Genomic DNA, 15,959 nt, shown 5'->3' with positions numbered 1-15,959 from the left:
GTTCCATGGTGGATGGTGCAGTACTGCTTAAGCCAGGTGTGAATGTCCTCCGTCTTTGCCAGTTCCGAGAACATAACAACATGCACCGTTTTCCTCTCTATCCGTGTCAGAGGCTGCAAGATGATCTTCTCAAGGGCAGGAACTTTCCCTCTTTTTGCCTCAAACACATCCACAAATTGTTCAAACAGAGAATAGGTAGCAAAAACAACCTCAAATGCTTTCTGACCTGGGAGAGCGAAGATGAAATCCAAGTGCCGAGGTTCAAAGCCAAGTTCCTTCTGTAACACTTTTCTGCTGAACTGCATACGATCCATGAAGAGGTCACCCAAAAGCTCAAAACGTACAGCATTCTTGCGGGATCCAAAGGTTGCCATCTCAAACTGCAAAACAAACACTGCTTCCACAAAACAAGAAAACAATCCAACTACTCCAACTACAGGCTGATCAAGGTATCTCCCCTGCCAGGTAAGCCGAGAGCCGCAGGCGATGAGCCCGGAGCTGAACGGGCCCCACTGGCTCGTTTGTAAGGCCAGGTGCATTACCAACCACGACCGGCAGGGCAGAGGCCTTGAAGGCGGCCTGGGCTCCTGCAGCTGTCCAGCCACGCACTCTGGTTTCTCTTCATCTCGTACAAATCTTTTGCCTTTTACTAAAGATTTCCATGGAGAGGAGCATGAATGAGTTCCATACAATTTTTGTGCTTCCCTGCCTCCGGGTGGGGCGCAGCTGGGCTGGTCAAAGAGAGAAAACAAAACCGCTCACAATCGCTCTTATTACGGCGACTGTGGCCGTTTGCTCTGCGAGTCCTCGGTCTCCACCTGTCTGATTGGCGCTCTTTTCTTTGGGAGGCGGGAAGTGTCCGGCCGCAAATATGAAGCGTTACAGCAACGACATGCCATGAGACGATTGACAACGATTTCCATAGGATCCCCGCGGTTGCCTGGCAACCGTCAGCTTTGCGCAGTGGCAGTATCGTAGCCTGTGAGGTATAGCCGAGGCGCGATTATTGCTAGTTGAAAACTTTTCCCAATACCCCGCTTCCGCCGGTTTGCAATACAATCGGCGAAAACAATTTTCGACAGTCTCGTCAGAGACTGAGCAAGGTGTTTAAAGACAGATTTTGTCATGGTAACATCATGGTAGAAAGAAACAAGCTTCTTACGTCTCAACAGAAACGCTCTTTAGCTCTTTCAGAGTTATGCAGAGAACAGCGTCTGTCGAGATCACTTTTGAGTCAGCGCGAAACGCCGTGTGCTGTCAGTTTGATTTCATATTGCTCGTAGAGCGCCCGGCTTTTGTCTGTCAAACGTTAGGTTGCGCTTCTTCATGCTGCATCGTCGGCATGAGTGGAGCTTTTTAATTGTCTGTACTTGTCTTACTGCGCCCCATAAGAAATCGTTTGTCCCCGTTCAAAAGAGATTGTGCGATGTCCTGCAGCGTTCGCAAAGCAAACCTTTGACAGTTTGAAAAGAGGAATTTATTCTGCTTCCTGTGCGTGCAGTAGTTACAAAGTTGAACGTCTTTACACGATCTGCTGCAGTTTTCAGTGGGCGGGCTTTGTCAGATGGCTTGGAAAAACGCACTGTGTTTCGGCTCGGGAAACATCATGAGCAGTGTCCTGCATGTTTTCTGTGTATAGCTGTCTTTTAACGCACACAGAATTCATTCGAAATCATTGATTTCTCCAATTAACAATGGAACCTCCCTTTTTGAACCTGCGAGAAGCATTCTTTCAATGTAACAGATTTACTCCGAGGAAAGGCAGCATGACATTGAGAGTAGCTCAAGCTTTCAGCACCCGTATCGGGCTGCGTGTATGCAGACACCGCTCAGAATCCCCTGTAAGATTCTCCCTCACTTCCGTTGTGCAGTGCTTTACCTCTTTCAAAAGGCTTCACTTTCCTAGTCACATTCCAAGGCTCATCGAACCCGGGCTGTTTCCTCCAGCGGTATAGTATTGCAGTGAGACAGCACGATGCCTGCAAGACTATGTCACGCTAAACGCCACAAATTGTGTTTGTCCGTTCGTGTCAGTCGTCCTGCAGCCACGGGAAGTGGGACACAAACATGCTGCAATGCTTTCAGGACGTTAGGATTTGTTTATGCAACATCCGAGAAGAGTACTTGTGGCTTGAATGTGAACTGTACGTGCCCGCCCCCTTTCCTCTGTAGTGCATGAGTTCCTCCCGGCATGCCCTTCGTCATTGTTCTGTCATCTTGTATTTAAAGGGTTGTATTTCTGCTGCTGAAAATAAGCAACGGTTTTCTCACAACGCCCTTTGTTCCCGACGGAGCCCTTGTCTGTCATGAAATTCTTCAAAACCTCAAGCTAGAAGAAGAAGAAGACGACAAATATGAAGCGTTACTGCAACGACATGCCATGAGACGATCGATAACGATTTCCATAGGATCCCCGCGGTTGCCTGGCAACCGTCAGCTTTGCGCAGTGGCAGTATCGTAGCCTGTGAGGTTTAGCCGAGGCGCAATTATTGCTAGTTGAAAACTTTTCCCAATACCCCGCTTCCGCCGGTTTGCAATACAATCGTCGAAAGCAATTTTTGACAGTCTCGTCAGTGCGTGACATAGTCTTGCAGGCATCGTGCTGTCTAACTGCAATACTATACCGCTGGAGGAAACAGCCCGGGTTCAATGAGCCTTGGAATGTGACTAGGAAAGTGAAGCCTTTTGAAAGAGGTAATGTCGACGCTTTTTTAACAGAGTACCAAAAAAGCGTCTTTTTTGAAGACCTGGGCACTGAGCATTGTTGGTTCAGTGGTAGAATTCTCGCTTCTCACGCGGGAGGCTCTGGTTCGATTCCCAGCCAAAGCAGTGGCTTTTGCAGCGAGCGGCTCCATCACTTGCATCCCCTTGCAACTCGCAACTGAAAACCCACTGAAGCTAAGCAGGTGAGCCAGGTCAGTACCCGGATGAGGGTGAGCTACAGGGAAAAACAAAGTTTCCAGCTGGAAGCGGTGTTAATGGTGCCGGCGGGGGGGCGCTCACCCTGAGGTCTGTGCGGGTCCCAATGCCCCAGCATAGTGACGGAGACGCTGTGTTGTAAAAGGGCGCTGTCTCTTGGATGAGATGTAAAACTGAGGTCACAGCGCTCTGTGGTCATTAAAAATGACCACCAAAACCTTTGACAAAAGCTCTTGGTAATTGATGGTCTTCAATAATGCTTCTCCTTTAGGTACATTTTAAATCAGCTGAAAAATGCTGTGAAATGGGGGGTCACTTCACGCCAGTGTAGGATTTGGGTTACAAGAACTATAAAACTGCACGAGAAAGCCCGTACACTGAATTACACGGCTTTCAATTCAAAGGAGGGCAAAAGAAATTCCCTGAGTTCGATTTTTTGCAGCACAGAGAGGATTGCTGTCGTGAGGCTGGTTAGCTCAGTTGGTTAGAGCTAATAACACCAAGGTTGTGGGTTCGAGTCCCGTACGGGCCAGGTCCTTTTCTCCTCTCTTACAAAAGCTGTTAGGTTCCTTTCCGTGGTGAGATGGGTTGTCATGCAACGCTGCTACATAGTGCCGACAGACAATTAAATGACAAAAATGAAGAGAGTTAAAGCAGCTGGAAAGATTTTCTTACAACTTTTGAGCTGACACAGTTTTGGAAAATGTTTTCTTCACGCTGCACTGTACCACATAGGCAGCCAAGAGTCTCCAAAACAAAACAGAATTGACAGTCATATAATGTCCATTAACCCCGGTTTTAAACACAGCATCATGTCTGCCATCATAAGAATATGAGTCCAATATTTTAGAATATAGTCAGAATGTCTTCTAACCTTACCTGTGGTGTCTTTAATCCCTATTGCTCAATGCATGATGTACGTACTGCATACATGTGTCTTGAGAATGAGGAATGGGCCCCTGAGACATTTACCTGTTTCACAAATGATCGTATTTTACTAGAGATTCTGTTTGGGATTCAGATGTGCATTCGGACAGCAATTCCTTTCAAGAAATGATACGTTCTGGATGAGGTCAAAGGTGCTGGAACACTGTATTTAGGATGTATTTGCAGTGATTGTGTCTCCTGCTTCAACGCAGTGATATATAGATGTGCTCCTGTAATTTATTGGTACATGCCCAGGGCAGTAAGTTGTCTGAGGATTTATTTCCAGACGGCATAGAGCAGTGAAGCAGTGAAGTAGTGCAACACACTGGATCATTATATTATTAGAATCTATTCTACTTAAATTATTACATTATACACAACTTGAGCTCTCAGCACCGTACTGAGCCCAGGTGTTTTTCTAAAGCTGTCAGGTGCAGTTCATTTACATGAAGGAAATCTCTTACTGGGTACGATTACAATGCAGTAAGTAGCACAGACTACTTAGGGAGTAGGCTGATGTGTTTAAAAACAACCAGCGCCAGGCAGGAGTCGAACCTCCAAACTCCTAATCCATAGTCAGACACATTATCCATTGCACCACTGGCCCTCGTGTGACACTGCAGGGCTGTAACCCAGTGAGCTTAGCACTGCAACTAGTAAAATATTACCCCCGGTCCATTCTTTTCCAAAAGTGAGAAACACCTGTTTTCTACATTTTGTCTGTTTTAAAACCATATCTCTTTAAACCAAACCAAGAGTTTGTCTTTTGCACTGATATTCTGATTCATTTCGATTTCAAAGAAAAAAAAAACATTACCTTCCAAAGCATCATAAAATTGTCCCTTCCTCCAGACTCTACTTCTCTCTTGTAGTAGTACAGCAGACCTTTCCAGGTGAGAAGATCACAGAGTCCGAAATGAGCTTCCTCCATCAAGCAAAGTACCTGAACTTGACTCTGTCATCATAAAAGCTCCCCTGTAATAAAGAAATTAAATCCGAAATCAAGAGGGCAGTTGCCTACTGAAGTTCAAGAAGTCATAAATTTTAACCTAGCAACATATTAAAGGCTGCATCTATACAATTACGATTCTAGAAATGCTCACCAGATTACGTTTTAAGAAAGAACTGCGCCTCAGGTTCCGCCGAGATCTTAACTCGGATGGCAGGATTCAGAGTCTGGAGTGTGGAATGATGGCGCACGGAGGGTCCACATACTGTGGATCCCTCAGTGATCTTCCGCGTGTTCAAACCGCCAGCGTGTGACTCCCCTATCCCCCTGACCTCATTGCTCTGCTCTCGCCTCTGTGCAGCTGAGCCCGACTCATGGTAAAGTGGAAAAAAATATGCCCTCAACGTGAGATTTACTCTGGAGTGAGGATAGTTGTTACATTCTTATCGTTGAAACGGATGTATGTGATGTGGCGACTAGGTTCTTCTCCATTAGCAGGCTTAAGGTTAAAGAAAAAAACATTGCTGACTTCTTTTTTTTTTGCCAGCCGCGAGCGCTGATTAGCGAGGTTTGTATTTCATGTTTTGCAAGTTGCATCCATTTTAAGAAAAACAAGTCGTTCAAGACAGGAAATGAATACTTGCATTTAATTAAGTCTAGACGTATGCGGTTGTCTATAATGACCAGTTCTGTTCGAGAACACAGAACAAAAAAAGGCACCGCTGGGATTCGGACCCAGGATTTTCTGTTTACTAGACAGGCGCTTTAACCAACTGAGCCACGGCGCCCCGGGAGTGCTGTCCTTTTGCAGCCACTTGGACACACCACTCAGACACATCTGCATTCGGTGTGTGCTCCGCCTGCTCGCTCAGCAAGTTGCCACCTTTACATACAATAGCAACATCGACACCAAGAGAAAGGATGACAAATGGCTTTTATCTGGAACTTTTCATGTCCAAGGAGCTCAATGTGCTTTCTGTGTACAACAGGGCCACTGAACTCCACACTGGCCACTGAACCACAGCAGTGGCTTGCTGGCTTGACATCTCCCAAGGAAAATGTTGAAATCGCATGTGGAACAGGAAAATGACCCTCGAGTATGAGGGAAAAAAAAGAAAAAGATCAACTGGAGTGCGCCAACCCATGTCAGGACAGCCCAGTTTCCTAGACGAGGTGGCCGAGTGGTTACTGTATGCTGAGTCTAAAGACAGTTTCACCCGTTTTCTGATTGCTCGGTTCTGTACCAGTGCAGACATGTCAAACAGTGAATGGTTGTACCTCTATTGTATCCGTGCTCAATGAATGAAAAAGGTAACAAACGAATATATGTCTAGTTATACGAAAAACGAGTGGTTTATCGACTCATCTTCATTTGCAGATTTAGAGGCAGCTTCGATATTCGTTTTACAGACGGGGTTTTTTTTTTAATATGGGTCACACACATGCCACAGCAACAAAACATCTCTAGAGATGAGGCTATAGATCACCTTTCCATCCTGCAGGTTTTCCTCCCAAAGCCTACGGCACCAACGGCGACCCCTGCTGGCCGGGAGAGCAAAAGCTTACAGCACCTGGTATTCCCAGGCAGTATCCCATCCAAGTACTAACCAGGCCCGACGCTGCTTAGCTTCCGAGATCAGACGAGATCGGGCGTGTTCAGGGTGGTGTGGCCGTAAGCGAACGCCTCGGCGCCTGACTCGCTACTTGAAGCTGTGTGTGGCGGGGGTTCCGTGCCCCCCGAGCGGGACTGAAGGATCGTTCGTGTGCAACTCTTTGGAAAGGAGCTGCTTTCCAAATCGCATTGCGTGCCTGGATGTTGGCGAATGCGCTCCCTTGTGTTGGCTCGTCCCGCACTGGAGGAGGACAAACAATCTGCACGGAGGAGCACCAGGCAAGTCTTCACCAGACAAAAACCTCCAGTGCACAGCACTCTGGAAACATTTCGGGGCTTTCGCGTGTTTATTTCAGCACTTAAAAAGCGCACCGGTCCAACACGTCGGCCGGGCGCGCGGCGCCTCCGCCCTCTTGTGGCCTTGCGGCGTCAGAGCAAGAGGCTCCTTCTCGCTGCCCTTCCGCTGTATTGCAGGGCCCCGAGAGGGAACCCGGAGCGCGCACTTTGTGGGGGGCGGGGGACCGCGTTCGCGCTCTGCCCCCGGTCTCTTGCGCGAGTACTAAATCTCATGGACAGGGGGGCCTCGTCATTGATTGTTACAGGTGAGACGGGGATTAGGAGGAGACCCCGACTGATGGGTAAAGGGGAGCACTAACACCAGAGGGACACCCCCGGCGTCTCTTTTTGAGAGACGCCCTGGGGTTTCCTAATGGCCAAGGAGGGTCGGGACCTCGGTTTGACGCCTCCCCCGAAGGACGGCGCCTGTTTGTGCAGCAGAGTGTCGCCATCAGGAGGCTGGGGCGTAAGAGAGCCACACAGCCCGCAGGGTGAGCGCTCCCTACTGGTCCCAGTCACACCTCTTGCAGGAGCAGCAGCAACCGGAGCTTTTCCGGGGTGGACTCTCCCATCCGGGTGCCGGCCAGGCTCACACCTGCTGGGCTGCCCCGGGGGTGAGCCCAGTCGAGAGTCGCAGGGCCAGATCTAGTCACCGGGGAGAAACGATACAAGTGAAGGATTGCTCGGCTCTCGGCACTTGAAAAGACCGACAAATGTCTCGTTCCCGCCGGAGCTGAATGTACCCGCATGTGTGGTGTCGTCTTCTTCCCCCGCCCCGCTGTGTTTGCTGTATTGTCTCTGAAGCCGGCCCCCCCGAGACGAGACGGGCTGTTCCTGTGCCCCAATTAACACTTTACAGGTGCCATTCCCCGGCATTGTGGCCATTGTCGGTGCTCACACGCGGTAAGAGAAGGCGGAGGAGAGCGGGGCATGCCCAGGGGTAGACATTCAAGGAGGGGGCAGTGCGAGGTGAGGTGAGGTGCGACACGCCGGAGCCCCGACGCAGCTAATGCGGAGCACTTGTTGGACTGGCATCGAAAGGACGTGTGCGCACGGAGCGAGCCTTCCCTGCGGCGGAGCGCGGGAACTTTCTCCCCCCCTCCCGCTGCAGGAGTTGTGTGCACTGCAGCGGTGCCAAGAGAAAAGCACAGAAGGCAGCAGGCTCTGGAGAGCAGGTAAGAGACGGAGCCTTGTGGGCAGGCGAGCAGGCCCGTTTTTTGGAAATTGCTGAAAAGGTTTGTTCGGTGTGTGGCAGGCGCACGTCGCGAGCTTGCGTGGCGATCTGCCGGTCTGGAGTTATGCAAATGAGGCCGAATTGCATCCCGGGACATGCTGCGAATGCGCAACGGCGACTGCAGATGTGTAGGAAACGGCGCGCTCGTTTTCTCGTTTTGCCCACACTTTTGAGTGTTAGTGTGGCGTGTGAGTGTGCGAAAGAGTGGGCCCAGCAGGAGGCGGTGGCGTGCGGGGCGAGGAGGTGGCCTAGGATGCGCGATTTGTGCTGTGGGTGCGGGCCGCTTGCAGGGGCCTGTTTAACTCATACTTACCTGGCAGGGGAGATACCTTGATCAAGAAGGAGGTTCACCCAGGGCGAGGCTCGGCCATTGTACTCCGGCTGTGCTGACCCCTGCGAATTCCCTAAATGTGGGAATCTTGACTGCATAATTTCTGGTAGTGGGGGACTGCGTTCGCGCTCTCCCCTGATGTGCTTGGTCCAAAATCAGATACGGGAGGGTTAGGACACCACGAGCTGCGTGGCTGCGGAAGGATCCCGGTTCGACAGGAGTGGACGCCGCTGCTGGTTCTCGCTGGCTTTTAGTTAGGGGTCCGGAGAAGCATCTCAAGCTAGTTCCACTACTCTTTCCGGACGTTCATTCCCTTTTCAAAGTCAGTCGTTTTGCTGTAGTCTGCGTTCTTTAGGCTGATTATCGAGGTTAGCCTTTATTTGGTCATGGGGGGCCTCGGTACTGTATGCTGAGTCTAAAGACAGTTTCACCCGTTTTCTGATTGCTCGGTTCTGTACCAGTGCAGACATGTCAAACAGTGAATGGCTGTACCTCTATTGTATCCGTGCTCAATGAATGAAATCGGTAACAAATGAATATATGTCTAGTTATACGAAAAACGAGTGGTTTATCGACTCATCTTCATTTGCAGATTTAGAGGCAGCTTCGATATTCGTTTTACAGACGGGGTTTTTTTTTGAATATGGGTCACACACATGCCACAGCAACAAAACATCTCTAGAGATGAGGCTATAGATCACCTTTCCATCCTGCAGGTTTTCCTCCCAAAGCCTACGGCACCAACGGCGACCCCTGCTGGCCGGGAGAGCAAAAGCTTACAGCACCTGGTATTCCCAGGCAGTCTCCAATCCAAGTACTAACCAGGCCCGACGCTACTTAGCTTCCGAGATCAGACGAGATCGGGCGTGTTCAGGGTGGTGTGGCCGTAAGCGAAAGCCCCGGCGCCTGACTCGCTACTTGAAGCTGTGTGTGGCGGGGGTTCCGTGCCCCCCGAGCGGGACTGAAGGATCGTTCGTGTGCAACTCTTTGGAAAGGAGCTGCTTTCCAAATCGCATTGCGTGCCTGGATGTTGGCGAATGCGCTCCCTTGTGTTGGCTCGTCCCGCACTGGAGGAGGACAAACAATCTGCACGGAGGAGCACCAGGCAAGTCTTCACCAGACAAAAACCTCCAGTGCACAGCACTCTGGAAACATTTCGGGGCTTTCGCGTGTTTATTTCAGCACTTAAAAAGCACACCGGTCCAACACGTCGGCCGGGCGCGCGGCGCCTCCGCCCTCTTGTGGCCTTGCGGCGTCAGAGCAAGAGGCTCCTTCTCCCTGCCCTTCCGCTGTGTTGCAGGGCCCCGAGAGGGAACCCGGAGCGCGCACTTTGTGGGGGGCGGGGGACCGCGTTCGCGCTCTGCCCCCGGTCTCTTGCGCGAGTACTAAATCTCACGGACAGGGGGGCCTCGTCATTGATTGTTACAGGTGAGACGGGGATTAGGAGGAGACCCCGACTGATGGGTAAAGGGGAGCACTAACACCAGAGGGACACCCCCTGCGTCTCTTTTTGAGAGACGCCCTGGGGTTTCCTAATGGCCAAGGAGGGTCGGGACCTCGGTTTGACGCCTCCCCCGAAGGACGGCGCCTGTTTGTGCAGCAGAGTGTCGCCATCAGGAGGCTGGGGCGTAAGAGAGCCACACAGCCCGCAGGGTGAGCGCTCCCTACTGGTCCCAGTCACACCTCTTGCAGGAGCAGCAGCAACCGGAGCTTTTCCGGGGTGGAATCTCCCATCCGGGTGCCGGCCAGGCTCACACCTCCTTGGCTGCCCCGGGGGTGAAGGATCGTTCGTGTGCAACTCTTTGGAAAGGAGCTGCTTTCCAAATCGCATTGCGTGCCTGGATGTTGGCGAATGCGCTCCCTTGTGTTGGCTCGTCCCGCACTGGAGGAGGACAAACAATCTGCACGGAGGAGCACCAGGCAAGTCTTCACCAGACAAAAACCTCCAGTGCACAGCACTCTGGAAACATTTCGGGGCTTTCGCGTGTTTATTTCAGCACTTAAAAAGCACACCGGTCCAACACGTCGGCCGGGCGCGCGGCGCCTCCGCCCTCTTGTGGCCTTGCGGCGTCAGAGCAAGAGGCTCCTTCTCGCTGCCCTTCCGCTGTGTTGCAGGGCCCCGAGAGGGAACCCGGAGCGCGCACTTTGTGGGGGGCGGGGGACCGCGTTCGCGCTCTGCCCCCGGTCTCTTGCGCGAGTACTAAATCTCACGGACAGGGGGGCCTCGTCATTGATTGTTACAGGTGAGACGGGGATTAGGAGGAGACCCCGACTGATGGGTAAAGGGGAGCACTAACACCAGAGGGACACCCCCGGCGTCTCTTTTTGAGAGACGCCCTGGGGTTTCCTAATGGCCAAGGAGGGTCGGGACCTCGGTTTGACGCCTCCCCCGAAGGACGGCGCCTGTTTGTGCAGCAGAGTGTCGCCATCAGGAGGCTGGGGCGTAAGAGAGCCACACAGCCCGCAGGGTGAGCGCTCCCTACTGGTCCCAGTCACACCTCTTGCAGGAGCAGCAGCAACCGGAGCTTTTCCGGGGTGGAATCTCCCATCCGGGTGCCGGCCAGGCTCACACCTGCTGGGCTGCCCCGGGGGTGAGCCCAGTCGAGAGTCGCAGGGCCAGATCTAGTCACCGGGGAGAAACGATACAAGTGAAGGATTGCTCGGCTCTCGGCACTTGAAAAGACCGACAAATGTCTCGTTCCCGCCGGAGCTGAATGTACCCGCATGTGTGGTGTCGTCTTCTTCCCCCGCCCCGCTGTGTTTGCTGTATTGTCTCTGAAGCCGGCCCCCCCGAGACGAGACGGGCTGTTCCTGTGCCCCAATTAACACTTTACAGGTGCCATTCCCCGGCATTGTGGCCATTGTCGGTGCTCACACGCGGTAAGATAAGGCGGAGGAGAGCGGGGCATGCCCAGGGGCAGACATTCAAGGAGGGGGCAGTGCGAGGTGAGGTGAGGTGCGACACGCCGGAGCCCCGACGCAGCTAATGCGGAGCACTTGTTGGACTGGCATCGAAAGGACGTGTGCGCACGGAGCGAGCCTTCCCTGCGGCGGGGCGCGGGAACTTTCTCCCCCCCTCCCGCTGCAGGAGTTGTGTGCACTGCAGCGGTGCCAAGAGAAAAGCACAGAAGGCAGCAGGCTCTGGAGAGCAGGTAAGAGACGGAGCCTTGTGGGCAGGCGAGCAGGCCCGTTTTTTGGAAATTGCTGAAAAGGTTTGTTCGGTGTGTGGCAGGCGCACGTCGCGAGCTTGCGTGGCGATCTGCCGGTCTGGAGTTATGCAAATGAGGCCGAATTGCATCCCGGGACATGCTGCGAATGCGCAACGGCGACTGCAGATGTGTAGGAAACGGCGCGCTCGTTTTCTCGTTTTGCCCACACTTTTGAGTGTTAGTGTGGCGTGTGAGTGTGTGAAAGAGTGGGCCCAGCAGGAGGCGGTGGCGTGCGGGGCGAGGAGGTGGCGTAGGCTGCGCGATTTGTGCTGTGGGTGCGGGCCGCTTGCAGGGGCCTGTTTAACTCATACTTACCTGGCAGGGGAGATACCTTGATCAAGAAGGAGGTTCACCCAGGGCGAGGCTCGGCCATTGCACTCCGGCTGTGCTGACCCCTGCGAATTCCCCAAATGTGGGAATCTCGACTGCATAATTTCTGGTAGTGGGGGACTGCGTTCGCGCTCTCCCCTGATGTGCTTGGTCCAAAATCAGATACGGGAGGGTTAGGACACCACGAGCTGCGTGGCTGCGGAAGGATCCCGGTTCGACAGGAGTGGACGCCGCTGCTGGTTCTCGCTGGCTTTTAGTTAGGGGTCCGGAGAAGCATCTCAAGCTAGTTCCACTACTCTTTCCGGACGTTCATTCCCTTTTCAAAGTCAGTCGTTTTGCTGTAGTCTGCGTTCTTTAGGCTGATTATCGAGGTTAGCCTTTATTTGGTCATGGGGGGCCTCGGTACTGTATGCTGAGTCTAAAGACAGTTTCACCCGTTTTCTGATTGCTCGGTTCTGTACCAGTGCAGACATGTCAAACAGTGAATGGCTGTACCTCTATTGTATCCGTGCTCAATGAATGAAATCGGTAACAAATGAATATATGTCTAGTTATACGAAAAACGAGTGGTTTATCGACTCATCTTCATTTGCAGATTTAGAGGCAGCTTCGATATTCGTTTTACAGACGGGGTTTTTTTTTGAATATGGGTCACACACATGCCACAGCAACAAAACATCTCTAGAGATGAGGCTATAGATCACCTTTCCATCCTGCAGGTTTTCCTCCCAAAGCCTACGGCACCAACGGCGACCCCTGCTGGCCGGGAGAGCAAAAGCTTACAGCACCTGGTATTCCCAGGCAGTCTCCCATCCAAGTACTAACCAGGCCCGACGCTGCTTAGCTTCCGAGATCAGACGAGATCGGGCGTGTTCAGGGTGGTGTGGCCATAAGCGAAAGCCCCGCCGCCTGACTCGCTACTTGAAGCTGTGTGTGGCGGGGGTTCCGTGCCCCCCGAGCGGGACTGAAGGATCGTTCGTGTGCAACTCTTTGGAAAGGAGCTGCTTTCCAAATCGCATTGCGTGCCTGGATGTTGGCGAATGCGCTCCCTTGTGTTGGCTCGTCCCGCACTGGAGGAGGACAAACAATCTGCACGGAGGAGCACCAGGCAAGTCTTCACCAGACAAAAACCTCCAGTGCACAGCACTCTGGAAACATTTCGGGGCTTTCGCGTGTTTATTTCAGCACGTAAATTGCACCGGTCCAACACGTCGGCCGGGCGCGCGGCGCCTCCGCCCTCTTGTGGCCTTGCGGCGTCAGAGCAAGAGGCTCCTTCTCGCTGCCCTTCCGCTGTGTTGCAGGGCCCCGAGAGGGAACCTGGAGCGCGCACTTTGTGGGGGGCGGGGGACCGCGTTCGCGCTCTGCCCCCGGTCTCTTGCGCGAGTACTAAATCTCACGGACAGGGGGGCCAAGTCATTGATTGTTACAGGTGAGACGGGGATTAGGAGGAGACCCCGACTGATGGGTAAAGGGGAGCACTAACACCAGAGGGACACCCCCGGCGTCTCTTTTTGAGAGACGCCCTGGGGTTTCCTAATGGCCAAGGAGGGTCGGGACCTCGGTTTGACGCCTCCCCCGAAGGACGGCGCCTGTTTGTGCAGCAGAGTGTCGCCATCAGGAGGCTGGGGCGTAAGAGAGCCACACAGCCCGCAGGGTGAGCGCTCCCTACTGGTCCCAGTCACACCTCTTGCAGGAGCAGCAGCAACCGGAGCTTTTCCGGGGTGGAATCTCCCATCCGGGTGCCGGCCAGGCTCACACCTGCTGGGCTGCCCCGGGGGTGAGCCCAGTCGAGAGTCGCAGGGCCAGATCTAGTCACCGGGGAGAAACGATACAAGTGAAGGATTGCTCGGCTCTCGGCACTTGAAAAGACCGACAAATGTCTCGTTCCCGCCGGAGCTGAATGTACCCGCATGTGTGGTGTCGTCTTCTTCCCCCGCCCCGCTGTGTTTGCTGTATTGTCTCTGAAGCCGGCCCCCCCGAGACGAGACGGGCTGTTCCTGTGCCCCAATTAACACTTTACAGGTGCCATTCCCCGGCATTGTGGCCATTGTCGGTGCTCACACGCGATAAGATAAGGCGGAGGAGAGCGGGGCATGCCCAGCGGCAGACATTCAAGGAGGGGGCAGTGCGAGGTGAGGTGAGGTGCGACACGCCGGAGCCCCGACGCAGCTAATGCGGAGCACTTGTTGGACTGGCATCGAAAGGACGTGTGCGCACGGAGCGAGCCTTCCCTGCGGCGGAGCGCGGGAACTTTCTCCCCCCCTCCCGCTGCAGGAGTTGTGTGCACTGCAGCGGTGCCGAGAGAAAAGCACAGAAGGCAGCAGGCTCTGGAGAACAGGTAAGAGACGGAGCCTTGTGGGCAGGCGAGCAGGCCCGTTTTTTGGAAATTGCTGAAAAGGTTTGTTCGGTGTGTGGCAGGCGCACGTCGCGAGCTTGCGTGGCGATCTGCCGGTCTGGAGTTATGCAAATGAGGCCGAATTGCATCCCGGGACATGCTGCGAATGCGCAACGGCGACTGCAGATGTGTAGGAAACGGCGCGCTCGTTTTCTCGTTTTGCCCACACTTTTGAGTGTTAGTGTGGCGTGTGAGTGTGTGAAAGAGTGGGCCCAGCAGGAGGCGGTGGCGTGCGGGGCGAGGAGGTGGCCTAGGCTGCGCGATTTGTGCTGTGGGTGCGGGCCGCTTGCAGGGGCCTGTTTAACTCATACTTACCTGGCAGGGGAGATACCTTGATCAGCCTGTAGGTGGAGTAGTTGGATTGTTTTTCTTTTGTTGGAAGCAGTGTTCGATTTGCGGTTTTTGAAATGGCAACCTTTGGATCCCGTAAGAATGCTGTACGTTTTGAGCTCTTGGATGACCTCTTCATGGATCGTATGCAGTTCAGCAGAAAAGTGTTACAGAAGGAACTTGGCTTTGAACCTCGGCACTTGGATTTCATCTTCGCTCTCCCAGGTCAGAAAGCATTTGAGGTTGTATTTGCTACCTATCCTCTGTTTGAACAATGCGTGGATGTGTTTGAGGCAAAAAGAGGCAAAGTTCCTGCACTTGAGAAGATCAACTTGCAGCCTCTGACACAGAGAGAGAGGAAAACGGTGCATGTTGTTATGTTCTCGGAACTGGCAAAGACGGAGGACATTCACACCTGGCTTAACCAGTACTGCACCGTCCACCATGGAACTGAGGTTAGAGATGTTGATGGTATAAAAACAGGAGCAAGGAAATTCGAGGTTCGCTTGCTACCGGACAGCGTAAATGGAGGCTTAAGGCACCTGCCCTCTACAATCCGGCTGGGCGCCTGCAATGGCTATGTGTTTTATGTGGGACAACCAAAGGTGTGTCGGCGCTGTGGTGCTGTGGGACACCTGGCATCGTCCTGCACTGTGAAATGCTGCAAGACCTGTGGCAAACAGGGACATTTAGCCTCTGACTGTTCAATGCTGCCAAAGTGCAATTTATGTGGCTCGGAAGGACACGTTTTTAAGAACTGCCCTCACGCCTACGCCAATAAACTCAAAATGAGAAAGGATGAGGCAGTGCTTGTTTCAGCCAAACCGGCCCGAAAATCCAAAGCAAACAACAAGTCAAACAAAGAACCCTTGTTGGACAAAGACTCTCAGCCTCCAGCCAGGATCAGTCCTGCTGTGGCTCCGGGGCTGGTGGAAGAGAAATCCACTACGCCCCCACAACCGCAGACTGCACCAGACAAGCACGAGGGTTTGAAAACCCCCGAGAACAGCGAGGACCCCTCCCCCACTCCTGCTCCTCAGAACGAGGGCCAGTGTGGGGCCCCCCGGTGGAGCGGGTCCAGCGAGGATACCCAGGATTCAGCGGAGCTGCTTTTCTCAGACTCTGCAAGTGCTACAGATGCCCTCCTCTCCTCCATCCAGTCCATCACGGAGGATCTGCAGCAGCTGGTGGGTGAGGGGGAAGAGGAGACTGGTGCATCGGCTGCACCCCTTTCCCCTCAGTGCTCCCAGGAGCTGGACTTGAGGAAAAGAAAAAATGACTCTGTTTTCTCCCCGAGCGAGGAGGAAGGAGAGCATGGCGATGGGGACAGCTGGAACCTCTCCACCCCTCCCTCTACCCCCTTCCTTGAAATGGACTCTGTGAACGC

At 53.2% G+C, this 15,959-nt stretch overlaps 8 non-coding genes across 8 annotated transcripts; 5 read left to right on the top strand and 3 right to left on the bottom strand.

Moving 5' to 3' along the window:
- The first annotated feature begins 605 nt into the window (after positions 1 to 605).
- LOC138233731 (U5 spliceosomal RNA) lies at positions 606 to 722 on the top strand. Its single transcript, XR_011187660.1, has one exon. It is a non-coding gene; the product is annotated as a U5 spliceosomal RNA (small nuclear RNA).
- Positions 723 to 952: 230 nt separating this feature from the next.
- Positions 953 to 1,094, top strand: LOC138233684 (U4 spliceosomal RNA). The gene has a single exon (XR_011187613.1). It is a non-coding gene; the product is annotated as a U4 spliceosomal RNA (small nuclear RNA).
- Positions 1,095 to 2,435: 1,341 nt separating this feature from the next.
- LOC138233693 (U4 spliceosomal RNA) lies at positions 2,436 to 2,577 on the top strand. Its single transcript, XR_011187622.1, has one exon. It is a non-coding gene; the product is annotated as a U4 spliceosomal RNA (small nuclear RNA).
- Positions 2,578 to 6,354: 3,777 nt separating this feature from the next.
- Positions 6,355 to 6,473, bottom strand: LOC138233724 (5S ribosomal RNA). The gene has a single exon (XR_011187653.1). It is a non-coding gene; the product is annotated as a 5S ribosomal RNA (ribosomal RNA).
- A 1,809-nt stretch (positions 6,474 to 8,282) lies between these two features.
- LOC138233760 (U1 spliceosomal RNA) lies at positions 8,283 to 8,446 on the top strand. Its single transcript, XR_011187685.1, has one exon. It is a non-coding gene; the product is annotated as a U1 spliceosomal RNA (small nuclear RNA).
- Positions 8,447 to 9,081: 635 nt separating this feature from the next.
- LOC138233741 (5S ribosomal RNA) lies at positions 9,082 to 9,200 on the bottom strand. The gene has a single exon (XR_011187670.1). It is a non-coding gene; the product is annotated as a 5S ribosomal RNA (ribosomal RNA).
- A 2,624-nt stretch (positions 9,201 to 11,824) lies between these two features.
- LOC138233755 (U1 spliceosomal RNA) lies at positions 11,825 to 11,988 on the top strand. Its single transcript, XR_011187680.1, has one exon. It is a non-coding gene; the product is annotated as a U1 spliceosomal RNA (small nuclear RNA).
- Positions 11,989 to 12,623: 635 nt separating this feature from the next.
- On the bottom strand, positions 12,624 to 12,742 carry LOC138233680 (5S ribosomal RNA). The gene has a single exon (XR_011187609.1). It is a non-coding gene; the product is annotated as a 5S ribosomal RNA (ribosomal RNA).
- Between the last annotated feature and the right edge of the window lie 3,217 nt (positions 12,743 to 15,959).

Source organism: Lepisosteus oculatus, unplaced genomic scaffold (assembly GCF_040954835.1).
Source record: "Lepisosteus oculatus isolate fLepOcu1 unplaced genomic scaffold, fLepOcu1.hap2 HAP2_SCAFFOLD_70, whole genome shotgun sequence".
Taxonomy (NCBI): Eukaryota; Metazoa; Chordata; class Actinopteri; order Semionotiformes; family Lepisosteidae; genus Lepisosteus; species Lepisosteus oculatus.
The sequence above is the reverse complement of the archived record's forward strand: the minus strand, read 5'-3'. Positions and strand labels throughout refer to the sequence as shown.